Below are 16,715 nucleotides of genomic sequence, written 5' to 3'. Positions count from 1 at the left end.
TAAACTCCTTAATATCATAATGAGTTGTTTTTAGTATGTTCAGATAATATATTTTCACTTGGTGTAAAAACTGGCACTAGTGCACTTTAGATATATCATGTTTTACTCTTTCAAAACTTCTTTTATATATGATAGTTTTTTATCACATTTTGCTTTAATTAGCAGTGTTTTTTTCTATCTAAGTTTAAGCCTCTTTATACACTTTGCTTCTCAAGTGTTAATACCAGCATTTGTCTTCCCTCCCCTATCTTAGGGTACCGTTACACTTAGCGATGCACCAGCGATCCCGGCAATGATATGGATCGCTGGTGCATCGCTAAGTGGTCGCTAGTGAGCTGCCACACAGGCAGATCTCACCAGCGACATAGCAGGGTCGGGGATCGCTACTTACCTGTCAGACACGGCGATCCTGACGTCCTCCTGCCCGCGTCCACGCGTCGCTCGTCGGCGCCACAGGAAGCCCAGCAGGAAGCGGCTGACGAGAAATGGTCCAGGACGTTCTCGTGCGACCATCGTTGAGCAGCGGGGGAGCCGGCCGGAGGTAAGTATCAGACATAGCGATATTGCTAGCAATATTGCTGCAATGTCACAAAATCGGTGATGTTACAGCGATATTGCTAGCGATATCGCTATGTGTAAATGGGGCTTTACACTCCTCCTGGCAGTGTGCGCTTGTTATCAGAGCCGACTAGTGTGTCACCATGACAACGCGTCCTGAGCTTGGCCTACTCCTCCCCCAGCCCTGACGGGTCGGGCAGGGGAATTGTGGGTTGGTCACGTGGGACGCTGAGTCGTGTGACATCACTCCCCGGCCCTGTGAAGCAAGCGCCATTACAAGTCGCCCATTTAACACTAGACAGGACTATAAATAGACCACACATTAACACCTGATATCTACACACCCCCTATTGAAGAAGCTGATGCGAAACTCGTATTGGGGAGCCTTTGCCACCAGCAGGTCAGGTATCTTTCCATCAGCTGCTATGTTTACATTGACTCATTGATCTCCTTTGTGACCATTAGGTCCTTATTTGCACATTTGACACTCTATGTCTATATACCTGTGAACTTTAGTCACTTTATCTATGGCTCTTAATATATCATTGTCACTAGGCATTACTCCTGGATAATTTTGTCTCTACCTGGAGATTTAAAATCCCCTGTAAAATTCTACCTAGGACTCTAGATGAGTGTTGCCACATGGTATAAGAATTTAAAATCATTATGCACTTTGCACTTTTAACATATTTCTTTATTATATGACTATCATTATTGAGCCATATGAACAATGTTTTCTTGTGCTGTTTTTGTGCAATTTTTTTGGACATCTGTTAGGGGAATATATACATCTTGTATAGCAGTTCTTTCAAATAATCTTTATTTTAAATAGCCCTGTGTCTGGCATTCTATTGACACTTAAGCCCCCGTTACACACTGCGATATCGTTAGCAATATCGCTGCAAAGTCACCGATTTTGTGACGTTGCAGCGATATTGCTAGCGATATCGCTGCATGTGATACTTACCTAAGACCGGCTCCCCCGCTGGTTATCGCTGATCGCGCGAGAAGTCATGGACCATTCCTCGTCGGCCACTTCCTGCGGCGCTTCCTGCTGTGACGACGAGCGACGCGTGGAGCCGGGCGGGAGGACGCAGGATCGCCTAGTGTGACAGGTAAGTAGCGACCCCCGTCCCCAGCGATGTCGCTGGTGAGATCTGCCTGAGTGGCAGCTCACTAGCGACCACCTAGCGATGTACCAGCGATCCTGACCGCGTCATATCGCTAGTCGGGATCGCTGGTGCATCGCTAGGTGTAACGGTACCCTTACATTCTCTGGGATAATTATTTACCATTTTTTTACTTTGTTCATGTGCACAGTTGCCCAAGATAAGATAAGGAGTTATTTGTTACCTCCAGTTGCATGAATATTTCTTTGATGTAATTACATCTCTATCCCATAGTTTTGTCTTAAAGTGATCCTGTTGTTGGCAGTTACCTTTTTTGCATTTATACATCTCTGTTTTGGACTATTATGATCTTTATGAGTACTAATTTTATGATGTATCAAATAAAATGTCTGTTTTAATAAAATGTCTTTTTTACTACTGTTAAAACTTCCTTCTGTTTTTGGTTAAACCAGGAGGTGCATGATTTCAAGTATGGGGCGAAACAGGCAGAAGAAATTGTCATCTTAGCGTGGTTAGGCCAGGAAGAAACTGGGAAGCAGTCTGAGATGGTCCAGTCCAGATAGGTGCCATATAGAAGTGTGAGCAAAGTAGGGAAAGCTGAGGAAGCAAGTAAAGATGAATGTGTTATATATAATGTGCCAACTGCAGATATATTGTGTGAAGTTGTCAGTAAAGAAACCGTTCAAGTTAATATGGACTGTGTCTCAATTACTGGGAGTCGCCTCGGATAGGGATCATCGTTGCTTGGGTAGTGCACAGGGGGACTTGAACCTGGAGACGCAGGTATGCCGTACAGTGGATTAAAATTTTCTGTGTGGGAAGGCCTGGACACTGATGCTTTAGTGTCTCTGGCCACAACTATAGTCCTGGCCAACCCTTACACTTGGCACAGTCCGCAGGATGCGACTACCTCGCAGTGAGGAGAACCCATCAAAAAAAGAGCTGATGATGATGTGTTTGCGACTGCTTTGCTCTTGGAAAATGATCGGTAAAAGGAGCAAGTGGTTGCTGGATCTGGAGAAGATTTTGTGGTCATGGACGAAACACTGGATTTGACTACAACATCGGACTGGACTACTGAATTGGACTTGGCTTATTTGATGAGAAAGTCTGACACCATTACTGTGACCAAGATGGTGGTTGTGAAATTGACAGGAGATGGTATAGAAGAAGACAGCAACAAGAGCCACATCCTTCGTGGGCGTTGCAGCCACCCCCTGGCGCCAAAACCTACCTGTCAGTATGCCCCGGTCCGCCCCTGGTGTGTGTTAATGAAGAAAAGAAGAACATGCCTCCCTCCACTGACTAACAACAAATGGATGGAGTAGCCAGAGGAGGAACCACCTGGAAATGGGTGGGAACTAAAGGGATGAGCCATGTATGACCCAGTGTATCGATACCTATTGGAGAAGGGATAAATGGAGAAGCAGAATGGGAATGTCGGTGGAGAGCGGAACTTCCCCAGGCGGAGTCCGAGTTTTTCCAGCCACCAAAGCCATTATGGAGGGACCTGAAGTTTCCCTTTCAGCAGCCGAAACTAAGTTGCTGGGATTCGAGAAGTAGAAGTCCGGAAATAGAGAATGCCCCAGAGGGACTCGTGCTGGAGGGATCCTGCGCCTTTGGGAGCCGGATCGCTCTGCCGCCGGAGCGGAAGAGGATAACAGCCGAGGAACCGGGGTATGCAGGATGCTACACAGGGAGGTGGTGAGTACACCCCGGCTCCGCAGGGCTTGGCTATCCCCTTCCCCGTGCGAAACAGAAAGTGGTCCCTAGACCTGATGCTCAGTCACCGGGTATGGGGGACCGAAACCGAGGCCGATGTTAGGGAAAAGTGGACATTCTCTGCGCTGCCCAAACAGAAGAAAACCAGCTCTCATCTACATTACAGTCTTTCACTGCTGCTGCCATGCTGGAATGGACTGTGGATTCTGCGGCTGCGCGGGGTCCTCTTCGGCCCATACCAGGGCTTGGAAACCAACGAAAAAGGCATGGAAAGCATGCCATTGAAAATTATTGCCCATTTGTTAAAAAAATGTGTGTGCATCTATAGAATGTGTCAAACGACTGTTCTGCGTCTTTCAGGGTAGAGGAAAAACCCGAATATTTGCCCTTCAAAGGATGGGAGAGTAATATGGACAAAAATGATCGTGATAACAGTTACTTTGTTTTTTATGCACTTATTTGTTTTGGTCTGGAAGACTGCAAGCTAGGCATTATATCTGGAGCCCATGGACTCTTATTGTTTTTGTTGCACCTGTTGCACCCATTCTGCTATAAAAGCAGAGACTGTCTTCTCCGCTGGAAACCAACAGAAGAAAGACTGTACTTCCCTCAAGGTTGTAAATGGCTGCACATCCAGTTGGAAGAATGTCTCAAGTGGGGTACCACAGGGCTCTGTCCTGGGCCCTGTATTGTTCAACATCTTTATCAATGATTTAGATGAAGGAATTGAGGGTAAACTGATTAAATTTGCTGATGACACAAAGCTAGGAGGGATAGCTTATACTAGAGAAGAGAGAGAGAGGATTCAAAAAGATATAACTAAACTGGAGAAGTGTGCAGCAACTAACAGAATGGTTTTTAACAGTGAAAAATGCAAAGAACTACATCTGGGCAATAAAAATGAAAAAAGCAGAATGGGAGGAATAGGGCTAAGCAACAGCACATGTGAAAAAGACTTGGGTATACTAATCGATCACAGACTGAATATGAGTCAACAGTGTGATGCAGCAGCAAAAAAGGCAAATGCAATTCTAGGATGTATTAACAGAAGCATACAGTCTTGATCACGTGAAGTCATTATTGCCCTCTACTCCTCTTTGGTCAGACCTCATTTGGAATACTGTGTCCAGTTTTGGGTGCCACATTTTAAAAAAGACATCAACAAATTGGAGCAAGTTCAGAAAAGAGCGACCAGAATGGTGACCGGTCTGCAAACCCTGTCTTATGAGGAAAGGTTGCATGATTTGGGAATGTTTAGCTTGCAAAAGAGAAGACTCAGAGGAGACTTAATAGCTGTCTACAAATATGTCAAGGGCTGTGACATTGTAGAAGGACCATCTTTATTCTCATTTGCACAAGGAAAGACTAGAAGCAATGGGATGAAACTGAATGGGAGGAGACACAGATTAGATATTAGAAAAAACTTTTTGACAGTTAGAGTGATCAATGAGTGGAACAGGCTGCCACGAGAAGTGTTGAGTTCTCCTTAAATGGAAGTCTTCAAACAAAGGCTGGACAGACATCTGTCTGGGATGATTTAGCAAATCCTGCTTTGAGCAGGGGGTTGGACCAGATGGCCCAGGAGGTCCCTTCCAACTCTACGATTCTATGATTCTATGAAAGGGGGAGTTTACCCCCCAGGAATGCTGTTCCATGTGTAGGACACAACCTTCGGTGCGTACGAGATGTTACTAGCCCATATGATCTCCCTGCACGGAGTGTGTGCTGTATGTATTAAAGTTTTGAAAAGTGTTTGGTCAGGGATAACCAAATTTAAGGAAAGGGGGAGTGCAAAGGGGTTAAGTATTTATTACTCATTGCTAAATGGTACTGCTACATGTTCACATGTATTACCACACATATGGAATGGTATTGCTACTCCTTTCTGGGTATTACCATTGTTTGTCTTGATGTTTTATTGTTATTGTTGCGTTTATTTGCACATAGTTGTGATAATGTTTACAGCATTTCAGGGTTTGCGATTTAGAGAATAAAGAAAGCATAGTGCTCTCTTTAGACACTAGAGGGGGCACTCTAGTATATAGAGCTCTTATGAGTATAGGGTTAAGTGTCGCAAGGGCTGCCGGGAGTTAAGGTTAGATGAAAAGGAAGTTAGTTCAGATGGGGCTAGGGTGCCCGAATTGTTCACATGGGCTATAGGCTCAGGACGACTCGGCAGCCACGTAACATTAAGCTATACAGTCCAAGCTTATCCACGGTTACTGGGCATCAGTCCAGTAGCCCAAAGTCAGTAGAAGAAGATGTGGCGACTCATAGCCTAGGCGGACGCTCTTAGGGTGGGAGTCGGATGTCGGATGAAGTGAGGAACAGAAAGATGCTGGAGCTTCACAGGGAGCAGCACAGATGGGTTGGATGCTTTTCCAGAGTCAACTAAATCAGGTGTGGATGATTTCACATCTGGGCCGAAACAGGCAGAAGGAATTGTCATGGTGAGGTTAGGCCAGGAAGAAACTGGGAAGCAGTCTAAGACGGTCCAGTTCAGATATGTGCCGTATAGAAGCGTCAGCAAAGTAGGGAAAGCTGAGGAAGCAAATAAAGACAAATGTGTTATCTATGATGTGCCAACTGTGGATATATTGTGTGAAGTTGTCAGGAAAGAAACTGCTCAAGTTAGCATGAACTGTGTCTCAATTACTGGGAGTCGCCTCGGAGAGGGACCATCGCTGCTTGGGAAATGCTCAGGAGGACCCGAACCTGGAGACGTAGGTATGCCGTACAGTGGATTGCAATTTTCTGTGAGGGAAGGCCTGGACACTGATGCTTTAGTGTCTCTGGCCATGATTATAGTCCTGGCCAACCCTTACAAAAGTGCTGCTCAGTGCTCTCTTATCTGCACTGCCAGAAACCATGCAAACTGTAGATTTCACTTTCATATTGTGTCATCGGTGTGTCAGATGCAACAGACTGTCACTCTGCATCTGGCTGCAGAGTACAGACACCTCCTTAATCCTCCTGACTCTTGGACACAGTGGCAACTTCTCTCTGGCTCTAGTTGACACACCTGGACCTGGGTGTTTATAAATCCCCAGTCTGCTGCAGAGAGTCACCGGGGATATTCACATTTTTCCATTGTGAAGGCTTGGAGCTATAGAATTTGGCTAACTTCCTCTCTGGAGCTGTTTGAGGATGTTTGGTGTTACCTCTCAAAGTCTGCTTAAGCTAAGTTCATTACCCTTGGTGTCTACCTTTTAGTGTTTAGTTTACAGTGGTAACTGACCTGTGTTCATCCTAACCCCTCCCTATCCCCTTCCTATACAGGGCTTTGGTATCCTTCTCAGCGATTGGTGAGGAACCTATTTATGGATGGTAGGGCAGGTAGGGAATTATTAGATCTGCCTAGGGGTCTCCACTCACACTTTCCCTAGTATCTGGGCTTCCTTACCCTCATCCCTTCGTGTTGCACTTAGTCTTTCCCACACTGTGTGTGACACGTGGACGCACTGCTGCTCTCCGCTCACCTCACTGTAGACTGTCTCCAGTGTTGGCTTCCACGCAGTCTTTTTCTTTTCAGCCCATCCTTTTGAGGGCCGTCATTTTGATGCATTCACGTCACTCATCACTCTCATTGACGCCACCTTTGGCCCCACCTCTTTCACTCGTCATTTCTTACTCGGTGGCCCGTACTTCATTTTAGATGTGCCCTCTTCCGGAACACAATTCCTATTCTTGACAAAACCCTGGCTTCAGCACCTGTACCATTTCAGGTTGTTCATTTTCAGGCGCTTCTTCAATGGCAACATTGGTGTTCTTCACTCCGCTTTCTCCATGTGGGAAACTCGTATCTTGCTGACTATGCTTAATGTAATGGGTCACAGTGTGGTAGTCATGGGCAAATGTAGCACAATCGGCTCCCCGGCGCGCTGTGTGAGGAGTGCACTGTTTCGGTAAAGTGGATTTTCAAATTCTCTTCTGATTCGCCTACCATAGTGCCAATTCTTTTTGTCTTCCGAATGAGACAACCATACCAGCTTGAACTTGCAATGTCCCCTTCACTTATCAGCACATTCAGATACAGAGAGTAGCATGTTCCTTGATGTAATTTCACAGGCAGTGGCTCTTTCACGGTGATAATAGATACAGACACAGTTCTTACACTACAGATGATTGGAGAGTGTTTCAGCTCTGAGGCTAACTCAGTTTGCTTGAAACCTCCATGTCGCTAGTGAGCTGCCACACAGGCAGATCTCACCAGCGACATCGCAGAGGTCGGGGGTCGCTACTTACCTGTCAGACGAGGCGATCCTGACGTCCTCCCGCCCGCGTCCACGTGTCGCTCATCGTCACAGCAGGAAGCCCCAGCAGGAAGCTGACGACGAGAAACAGTCCAGGACGTTCTCGCGCGATCAGCGATAACCAGCGGGGGAGCAGTCGGAGGTAAGTATCAGACATAGCGATATTGCTAGCGATATCGCTATAACGTCACAAAAACCAGTGACGTTATAGCGATATTGCTAGCGATATCGCTTAGTGTGACAGGCCCTTTAGACAACAGCATTGGTGAGCCATCCCAAGGAAAAGGGGCTGGGACTGGCAGTACCAAGCTTTGCGAAAGACCACTATCTTGATCCAGAAGTACATGATGAGCTATTTTTCTGCAGGTGCTCTATTGTACGCTACAGAAGGTAAAAGTTTGACTCTTGAAGACAAGCTTTGTGGGTGAAAATTTTAATAAGCTTCTGTGAGGGTACTCTGCCCCTTGCTCTATGGGAGAAATTCTTAATCAGCTTCTTTGGAAGTACTGTGCCCCATTGACTGGGGGTGAAATATTTAATCAGCTTCTGTGGGGGTATGGTGCCCAATGCTCTGTAGTTGAAGTTTTTAATCAGTTTCTGTGGGGGTACCCTGCCCCATGGTCTGTGGGTGAATTTTTTAATCAGCTTTTGTGATGGTACTCTGCCCATGCTCTGTGGGTGAAATTTGTAAGCTACTTCTGTGGGGGTACTTTGCCCCATGGTCTGTGAGTGAAATTTTTAATCATAAAAGGTGAAGAGGGAACAAGGAATAGTCATCTTATCGTAATCTGAAGTACCTTATCAGCAGAATACACCCCACAGAGCCGCGCTAGTCCAGAAAGATATAATTACAGTATATGGGAAAAAAGCGATTCTCCAGTAATGATGGAAAAACAGGTAAGTATAAAACTTTACATTTATTTAAGCATGTCAAAAGTCCAACATGTCGGCATGACACAGTGCAGCACTACAAAAAAACAACACGTTTCGGCTAGCTTGCCTTAGTCATGGTCTGTGTGAGCAAGCATCTAGCTATGCTAATAAACATTGATTCATGAGTTAATTTATTAGCACCTGTGTGCCAAAGAATATTTAACTCTGTCATAGCTGGATGCAATATAACACTGAAAACGCAATAAAAACACAATATGAAACTAACTGTTAGTACTGAATGATTAAATCTTGTCTAATACTCATATCAAGCGGTATTGTGGTTAGGAGTTTATAGATTCAATATAATTTGATGTTTAATATTTTTCTCTTTAACCCCTTAATGGCTGCCGATACACCTTTCAACAGCGTTAGTTACTTAGAGCTATTTTTTAACGAAGCTGAGAAATAAGTGTATGGCTGAAACCCCAAAGAACATGATTCGGGTCAGTTTTTGCCGACCCCAGTGTTGCGATCACTGTTATTTACCTAAAAAAAAAAAGTCAGCTTTCCCATTTAATTTGTCTCTCCTCTGATCTGATCTATCACATCAGAGGAGAGAGAAATGGGGTCCCCCCGGTACCTCCAGTGTTCCTGGACCTTCCTGCATCCCCCGGTGATGTCCCCCGGCATCTTCTTCCGGGAAGAAAATGGTGGGCCCATGTGCAGTGTGCCTCCTGAGATCTGCTGGCTGGCACCCGGCAAAAATAGGAAATTTTTCCTACTGGTTCATTTTGATCACTGTGATAGACCCTCTCACAGTGATCAAAATAAAAAAAATAGTATATGAACACCTCCCTTTATCACTCCCTTAGTTAGGTAAAAATAAAATAGAAAAATGTATTTATTTCCATTTTTCCATTAGGGTTAGGGTTGGTGCTATTGTTAGGGTTGGGGTTAGAGTTATGGTTAAGGTTGGGGTTATGGTTGGAGTTATAGCTAGGGTTAAACTTGGAGCTAGGGTTAGGGGGTTAAGGTTATGGCTGGGATTATAGTTGGGGTTATAGCTAGGCTTCGGGTTGGGCTAGGGTTAGGGTTATGGTTGGGGTTATAGTTGGGGTTATAGCTAGGGTTAGGGCCAGGGCTAGGGTTAGGGCTAGAGCTAGGGCTAGGGTTAGGGCTAGGGTTAGGGCTAGGGTTAGGGCTGAGATTAAGGTTAGGAGTGTGTTGGGGTTTGGGTTGGAGTTAGAATTGGGGGTTTCCACTGTTTGGGCACATCAGGGGCTCTCCAAATGCAACATGGCGTCTGATCTTAATTCCAGCCAATTCTGCGTTGAAAAAGTCAAATGGTGCTCCTTCCCTTCCAAGATCTGCCATGCGATCAAACAATGTTTTACCCCCACATGTAGGGTATCAGCCTACTGAGGACAAATTGCAAAACAACTTTTGGGGTCCAATATCTCCTGTTACCCTTAGGAAAATAAAAAATTGGGGGCAAAAATATAATTTTTGTGTAAAAAATTTTTTTTTTTATTTTCACGCCCGGGCATTATAAACTTCTGTGAAGCACTTGGGGGTTCAAAATGCTCACCACACATCTAGATAAGTTCTGTGGGGGTCTAGTGTCCAAAATGGGGACACTTGTGGGGAGTTTCAATAGTTTAGGTACATCAGGGGCTCTTCAAACGCACATGACACCAGCAGACCATTCCATCAAAGTCTGCATTCCAAAACGTCACTACTTCCCTTCCGAGCCCCGACGTGTGTCCATACAGTAGTTTTCTCCCACATATGGGGTGTCGGCGTACTCAGGACAAATTGGACAACTTTTGGGGTCCAATTTCTCCTGTTACCCTTGGGAAAATAAAAAAATTGGTGACTAAAAGATCATGTTTGTGGAAAAAATGCAAATTTTTATTTTCACGCCCGGGCGTTATAAACTTCTGTGAAGCACTGGGGCATTCAAAGTGCTCACCACACATCTAGATAAGTTCCGTGGGGGGTCTAGTGTCCAAAATGGGGTCATTTGTGGGGAGTTTCAATAGTTTAGGTACATCAGGGGCTCTCCAAACGCACTTGACACCCACAGACCATTCCATCAAAGTCTGCATTCCAAAACGTCACTACTTCCCTTCCGAGCCCCGACGTGTGCCCCTACAATAGTTTTCTCCCACATATGGGGTATCAGTGTACTCAGGACAAATTGGACAACAACTTTTGGGGTCCAATTTCTCCTGGTACCCTTGGGAAAATAAAAAAAATTGGTGACTAAAAGATCATGTTTCTGGAAAAAATGCAAATTTTTATTTTCACACCCGGGCGTTATAAACTTCTGTGAAGCACTGGGGCGTTCAAAGTGCTCACCACACATCTAGATAAGTTCCTTGGGGGGTCTAGTTTCCAAAATGGTGTCATTTGTGGGGGGTTTCCACTGTTTTGGTACATCAGGGGTTTTCCAATCGCGACATGGTGTCCGATCTCAATTCCAGCCAAAAACGTCAAATGGCGCTGCTTCCCTTCCAAGCTCTGCCATGCGCCCATATAGTGGTTTACTCCCACATGTGGGGTTCAGCGTACTCAGGACAAATTGCACAAAACTTTTAGGGTCCTGTTACCCTTGGAAAAATAAGAATTGAGGGTGAAAAGATCATTTTTGTGGAAAAAATATGATTTTTTAATTGTACAGCTGTATGTTATAAACTTCTGTGAAGCCCCTGTGGGTTCAAAGTTCTCACCACACATCTAGATAAGCTCCTTGGGGGGTCTAGTTTCCAAAATGGTGTCATTTGTGGGGGGTTTCCACTGTTTTGGTACATCAGGGGTTTTCCAATCGCGACATGGTGTCCGATCTCAATTCCAGCCAAAAACGTCAAATGGCGCTGCTTCCCTTCTGAGCTCTGCCATGCGCCCAAATAGTGGTTTACCCCCACATGTGGGGTATCAGCGTACTCAGGACAAATTGCACAATAACTTTTATGGTCCTGTTACCCTTGGGAAAATAAAAATTGGGGGTGAAAAGATCATTTTTGTGGAAAAATATGATTTTTTTAATTGTACCGCTGTACGTTATAAACTTCTTTGAAAACCTTGTGGGTTCAAAGTTCTCACCACATATCTAGATAAGTTCCTTGGGGGGTCTAGTTTCCAAAATGGGGTCACTTGTGGGGGGTTTCCACTGTTTAGGTACATCAGGGGCTCTCCAAACGTGATATGGCGTCCGATCTGAATTCCAGCCAATTTTGCGTTGAAAAAGTCAAACGGCGCTCCTTCCATTCTGAGCTCTGCCATGCGCCGAAACAGTGGTTCCCCCCCACATATCAGATATCAGCGTACTCAGGACAAATTGCACAATAACATTTGCCGTCCAATTTCTCCTGTTACCCTTGGTAAAATAAAAAAAATTGAACCTGAAGTATTTTTTTTGTGAAAAAAAGTTAGATGTTCATTTTTTTTAAAATATTAAAAAAATTCCTGTGACGCACCTAAAGGGTTAATAAACTTCTTAAATGTGGTTTTGAGCACCTTAAGGGGTGCAGTTTTTAGAATGGTGTCACTTTTGTTTATTTTCTATCATATAGACCCCCTCAAAGTGGCTTCAAATGTGATGTGGTCCGTAAAAATAAAATGGTGTTGCAAAAATGAGAAATCACTGGCCAATTTTTAACCCTTATAACTTCCTAACAAAAAAAAATTTTGGTTCCAAAATTGTGCTGATGTAAAGTAAACATGTGGGAAATGTTATTTATTAAGTTTTTTGTGTGCCGTATCTCTGTGATTTAAGGGCATAAAAATTCAAATTTGGAAAATTGCAAAATTTTCAAAATTTACGCCAAATTTCCATTTTTTTCACAAATAAACGCAAGTTATTTGAAGGAAATTTTACCACTATCATGAAGTACAATATGTCACGAGAAAACAATGTCAGAATCACCGGGATCCATGAAAGCGTTCCAGAGTTATGAGCTCATAAAGGGACAGTGGTCAGAATTGTAAACATTGGCCCGGTCATGAACGTGCAAACCACCCTTGGGGGTGAAGGGGTTAAAGAGGAGTGCACAGTCCGTAACTATAAACACACCCGTGGCACAAGTTTCTTCATCTTCACCCATACATATTGCCAATAATATCCAAATGTCACAGTCGAAAATTATTTTCCTAGTGTAACGAACACTGTTAGAGGAATGGGGTTCAGGTCTGGAGAATGGGCTGCCCATGACAGGGTTTTGATGTGGTAATCTCTTAATTCTTGCCAGAGCTATATATATATATATATATATATATATATATATATATATATATACACACAATATTTGGTGTATTAAAACGTATGTACAGTATTTCACCTTTAAAAGAAAAGATTCCTCAGGGCTCTATAAGGAAAGAAATATAATGCTTAAATTTAAAGTTTACTAATGTGTGCAAAATGATAGTGAGCCCTCCAATGCAGGTGAAGAAGTGATGTCGCCAGAAGAAAAATATCATACACATTGAGGCACGCTCCAATGCACATGGGGGAATAATGCCTTCTAATGAAGGAATAGGGCTTTAATCCATTAATCTACTAATTAGTGTTGAGCATTCCGATACCGCAAGTATCGGGTATCGGACGATATTCGCGGTATCGGAATTCCGATACTGAGTTCCGATACTTTTAGCATATCGAATACCGGAATCGGAAGTTCCCATAATGCTATGAGCCAGTTTGATTTGATTCAGCCAATGTCAATCCTCAGAAGTGTGGGCCCATCCTGTTAGGCATGTAGGCATGTTAACTAATGGCATGGCTGTGATTGGCTGCTGAAATGATGTCATAATGCGCTATAAAAGCCGCTGCCGGTGCCATTTAGGGTTCACTCTGCTGTGAATTCAGTTAGGGACAGGCTGCTGTTCAGGACTCTGAGGGACAGTTAGAGATAGCGATTTTCCAAATAATATTGTGCTTTACCCAGGCTATATTCTCAATAAGTATAGCTTTCTTTTGCCTTGCAGCAGCGCTCTTCCAGCTGTCTGCAAGGTCTGTGTGAGTGCAGCTCACGCTGTAGTGTGTCCTGCAGTCACGTCTGGTTGTAGGCCGCTCAGCGTGTCACTGCCTCATACATATTTTTCTTTTATTGCTGCTCATTTTTCATTCTCCTATTAGTGTGCATCCATCCGTATCAATATACGTTGGTTGCAAACACTATAGGAGTAGACAGCGGAGCCTTTCTGCAGCCTTTCAGTGCTAGTGCCCAGTTATCTGCACTGTTCACAGCTGTCTGAGAGGTCTCTGTGTGAGTGCAGCTCACGCTGTAGTGTGTCCTGCAGCCACGTCTGGTTGTAGGCTGCTCAGCGTGCATCACTGCCTCATACATATTTTTCTTTTATTGCAGCTCATTTTTCATTAATTCTCCTATTAGTGTGCATCCATCCGTATCATCTACATTGGTTGGTTGCAAACACTATATAGGAGTAGATAGAGGAGCCTTTTTGCTGGCTTGTGCCCTGCAGTGGCAGCCAGATTAGTATTACCCTATTTTTTGGAGCCTCAGCTTTTGCATTGTAGGTTACCTTCCTGCATTGTAATAGCTCCAAAAAGTTTGTGATACTATCGCTTTCAAATCTTTTGTCACATCCTTTTTGTTTTTTTGAAAAAAAAAAAAAAATAAAGTTCACCAAACACTCCACTTGACAGTTGTGTAGGCCATATTAGCTAATATTAAAGTGTAGTCCACACACTTTATAAAATTAGTGTTTCTTATACCTGTTAGCAGCTGTTCAGGAATAAGCACACTAAGCCCCCCCTTTGTACTTTTCTGCCTATCTTTATCAGACTACCAAGATGAAGAAGGCAGGGAGTAAGGCATGAGGTCGTGGGCGTGGAGTTACAGCAGGTAGAGGACATGGGGATTCAGCAGGGAGAGGACGTGGGGATTCTGTGCCTGCTGCGGGCACCAGTGAGTCAGCATCCCCCAGTTTTACCAGGCAACAGTCCTTTAAGCGCAGCTTTGTAGGACCTCGCCGTACCCCACTGCTGCGTGACGAACAAATTGAAGCCGTTGTCGGATGGATGGCAGCTAACGCATCGACTTCAATGACTTCCACATCCTCTCAGGGCCAGAGCACTGAAGAGCAACCATCTGTCTCTTCACCACCTGCCAAATTGCCCAGGCAGTCAGAGAGCCCTGTACAGGAGCCATCACAGTCTCTACTTCTGTTCTCAGAATCTGTTGGCTTGGAAAGAGGGGGCCAGCCAAGCAGCATTCAAGAATGTGAAGCGGGAGTATGCAGTGATGCGCAACTGCTTTGTCCCTCTGAATCTGAAGAGGCGGGTGGGCCAGTACCTATGGTCAGCACACCTCAGTATGCATCAGATGATGATGAGACTCAGGTGCCACTTTCTGGTGCATACGGTGCTGGCGAGACGACCCAGGAGAAGCAGGTGTTTGAAGAGGGGAGTGTAGATGATGAGGTCCTTGACCCATCATGGCGTGAGGAACAAGAAGATGGTGGGAGCAGCTCTGAGGAAGAGATTCCCCGAATGGCCAAAACTGGAGGGATAGGGAGGGGGCAGACTTGGTTGCCTGTAGCCTCCACTTTGGCACCCGTTAGGAGCATTCCTCTTCCAAAAGCCAAAAGACTTGCAGTGCGTGGTCCTTTTTTGACACATTTGCAGATGACATTTGCTTTGTCAAATGCAAGCTGTGTCATCAGAAAGTAAAAAGCGGGAAAAGTGTCAGCAACCTGAATACCACAAATATATGGAAACATGTGCGGTCCAAGCACGTGGTGGAGTTACAAAGACACACTGAAGACGTAGGCCAACCTACTGCACCACGTACCACCTCTTCAGCTCGTGTTGTAGCCTCTTCCTCCAGCTCACACACAGCTGGTTCGGCTTCCTCACAGGATCGCCATGGAAGAACCTCTGGCACTGTTGTCCAGAGACCCAGTGACATTCCACCCACAGCACCATGTTCCCGTTCATCCTCACACTCCCAGGCCACTCTACAGCCATCAGTAGCACAGGCATGGGAGAAAAGGTGGCCATACTCGGCAAACCATCCCAGAGCACAGACTCCGAATGCTGGCATTGCAAAATTACTGGCCCTTGAAATGCTCTCATTCAGGCTGGTGGAGACTGACACCTTCCGTAACTTCATGGCATTGGCAGTCCCACAATACACCGTGCCCAGCCGCTTTTATTTAAGCAGGCAAGCCGTCCCTGCCCTGCAAAAGCATGTGGAGGCAAAAATTAAACATGCGCTACTAAACGCCGTCAGTAGCAAGGGCCACCTGGCCACCGATGCGTGGACCAGTACCCATGGACAGGGACGATACCTTTCCCTTACTGCCCATTGGGTCAATGTTGTGGAGCCGGGTACAGATCTTGAGAGTGGCGCTGTGCATGTTCTGCCAACTCCAAGGATTGCAGGAATCCAGTCTGTACACATTGACTCCTCCTCATACTCCAGTTCCTCAGAATCAGCGCTGCAGGAGCCTGTTATGACCGATATGAGCACAGCCGTGGCCAAACATCAACAGGCCGTACTGAAATTAATTTCTTTGGGGAATCGAAGTCACACAGCGCAGGAGCTCTGGAATGCCATTAAGCAGGAGAGTGACGTGTGGTTTGTGCCAGCGAATCTCCAGCCAGGCTTGGTAGTGTGTGACAATGGCCGAAATCTGGTGGCAGCTCTGGGCCTAGGCAACCTCACTCACATCCCATGTCTGGCACATGTGCTCAACTTGGTTGTGCAGAGCATTCTGAGGGACTATCTGGATCTTGATGCACTGCTGCATAGAGTGGGAATGTGGACAGAGCAGAAGACATTGCCGGACACACATCAGGGGATCAACTGACGTTACAGAACCCCAGTAACACAGGAACAAGTGTTGATGGTGCAGACCGCACTTTTGAGCAGCAACTGGTGGTGTTGAAGTCTAGGGTAAATACTAGAGACACTGGAGCCAGAGGCCTAATTGTAGCATGGTTAAAATCAGTAGTAGTCTACAATCGATATTAAACTTGATGAAATTAGGCTTTAGCCTACACCCTGATAGACCCTGGGCTCCAACATCGCCAATTGCTGCTCAGAAGTGTCTTTGGCATGGGTACTCCCTCCTGCCTATCCTGGTTCCAGCATGCCTGCTGTTTCCGGGTAGTGTCAACATCACTTTGCCACCAAAACGTTGTCCAGTCTTG

At 45.2% G+C, this 16,715-nt stretch overlaps 1 protein-coding gene across 2 annotated transcripts in view; it reads left to right on the top strand.

Annotated features, from left to right (window-relative positions):
* Nucleotides 1-16,715, top strand: part of LOC141073688 (contactin-associated protein-like 5) — a 960,637-nt gene that overhangs the window by 175,935 nt on the left and 767,987 nt on the right. The window lies entirely within an intron of this gene.

This window comes from Dendrobates tinctorius, unplaced genomic scaffold (genome assembly GCF_039654945.1).
Source record: "Dendrobates tinctorius isolate UK_male_01 unplaced genomic scaffold, ASM3965494v1 ptg000312l, whole genome shotgun sequence".
NCBI lineage: Eukaryota > Metazoa > Chordata > Amphibia > Anura > Dendrobatidae > Dendrobates > Dendrobates tinctorius.
The sequence above is the reverse complement of the archived record's forward strand: the minus strand, read 5'-3'. Positions and strand labels throughout refer to the sequence as shown.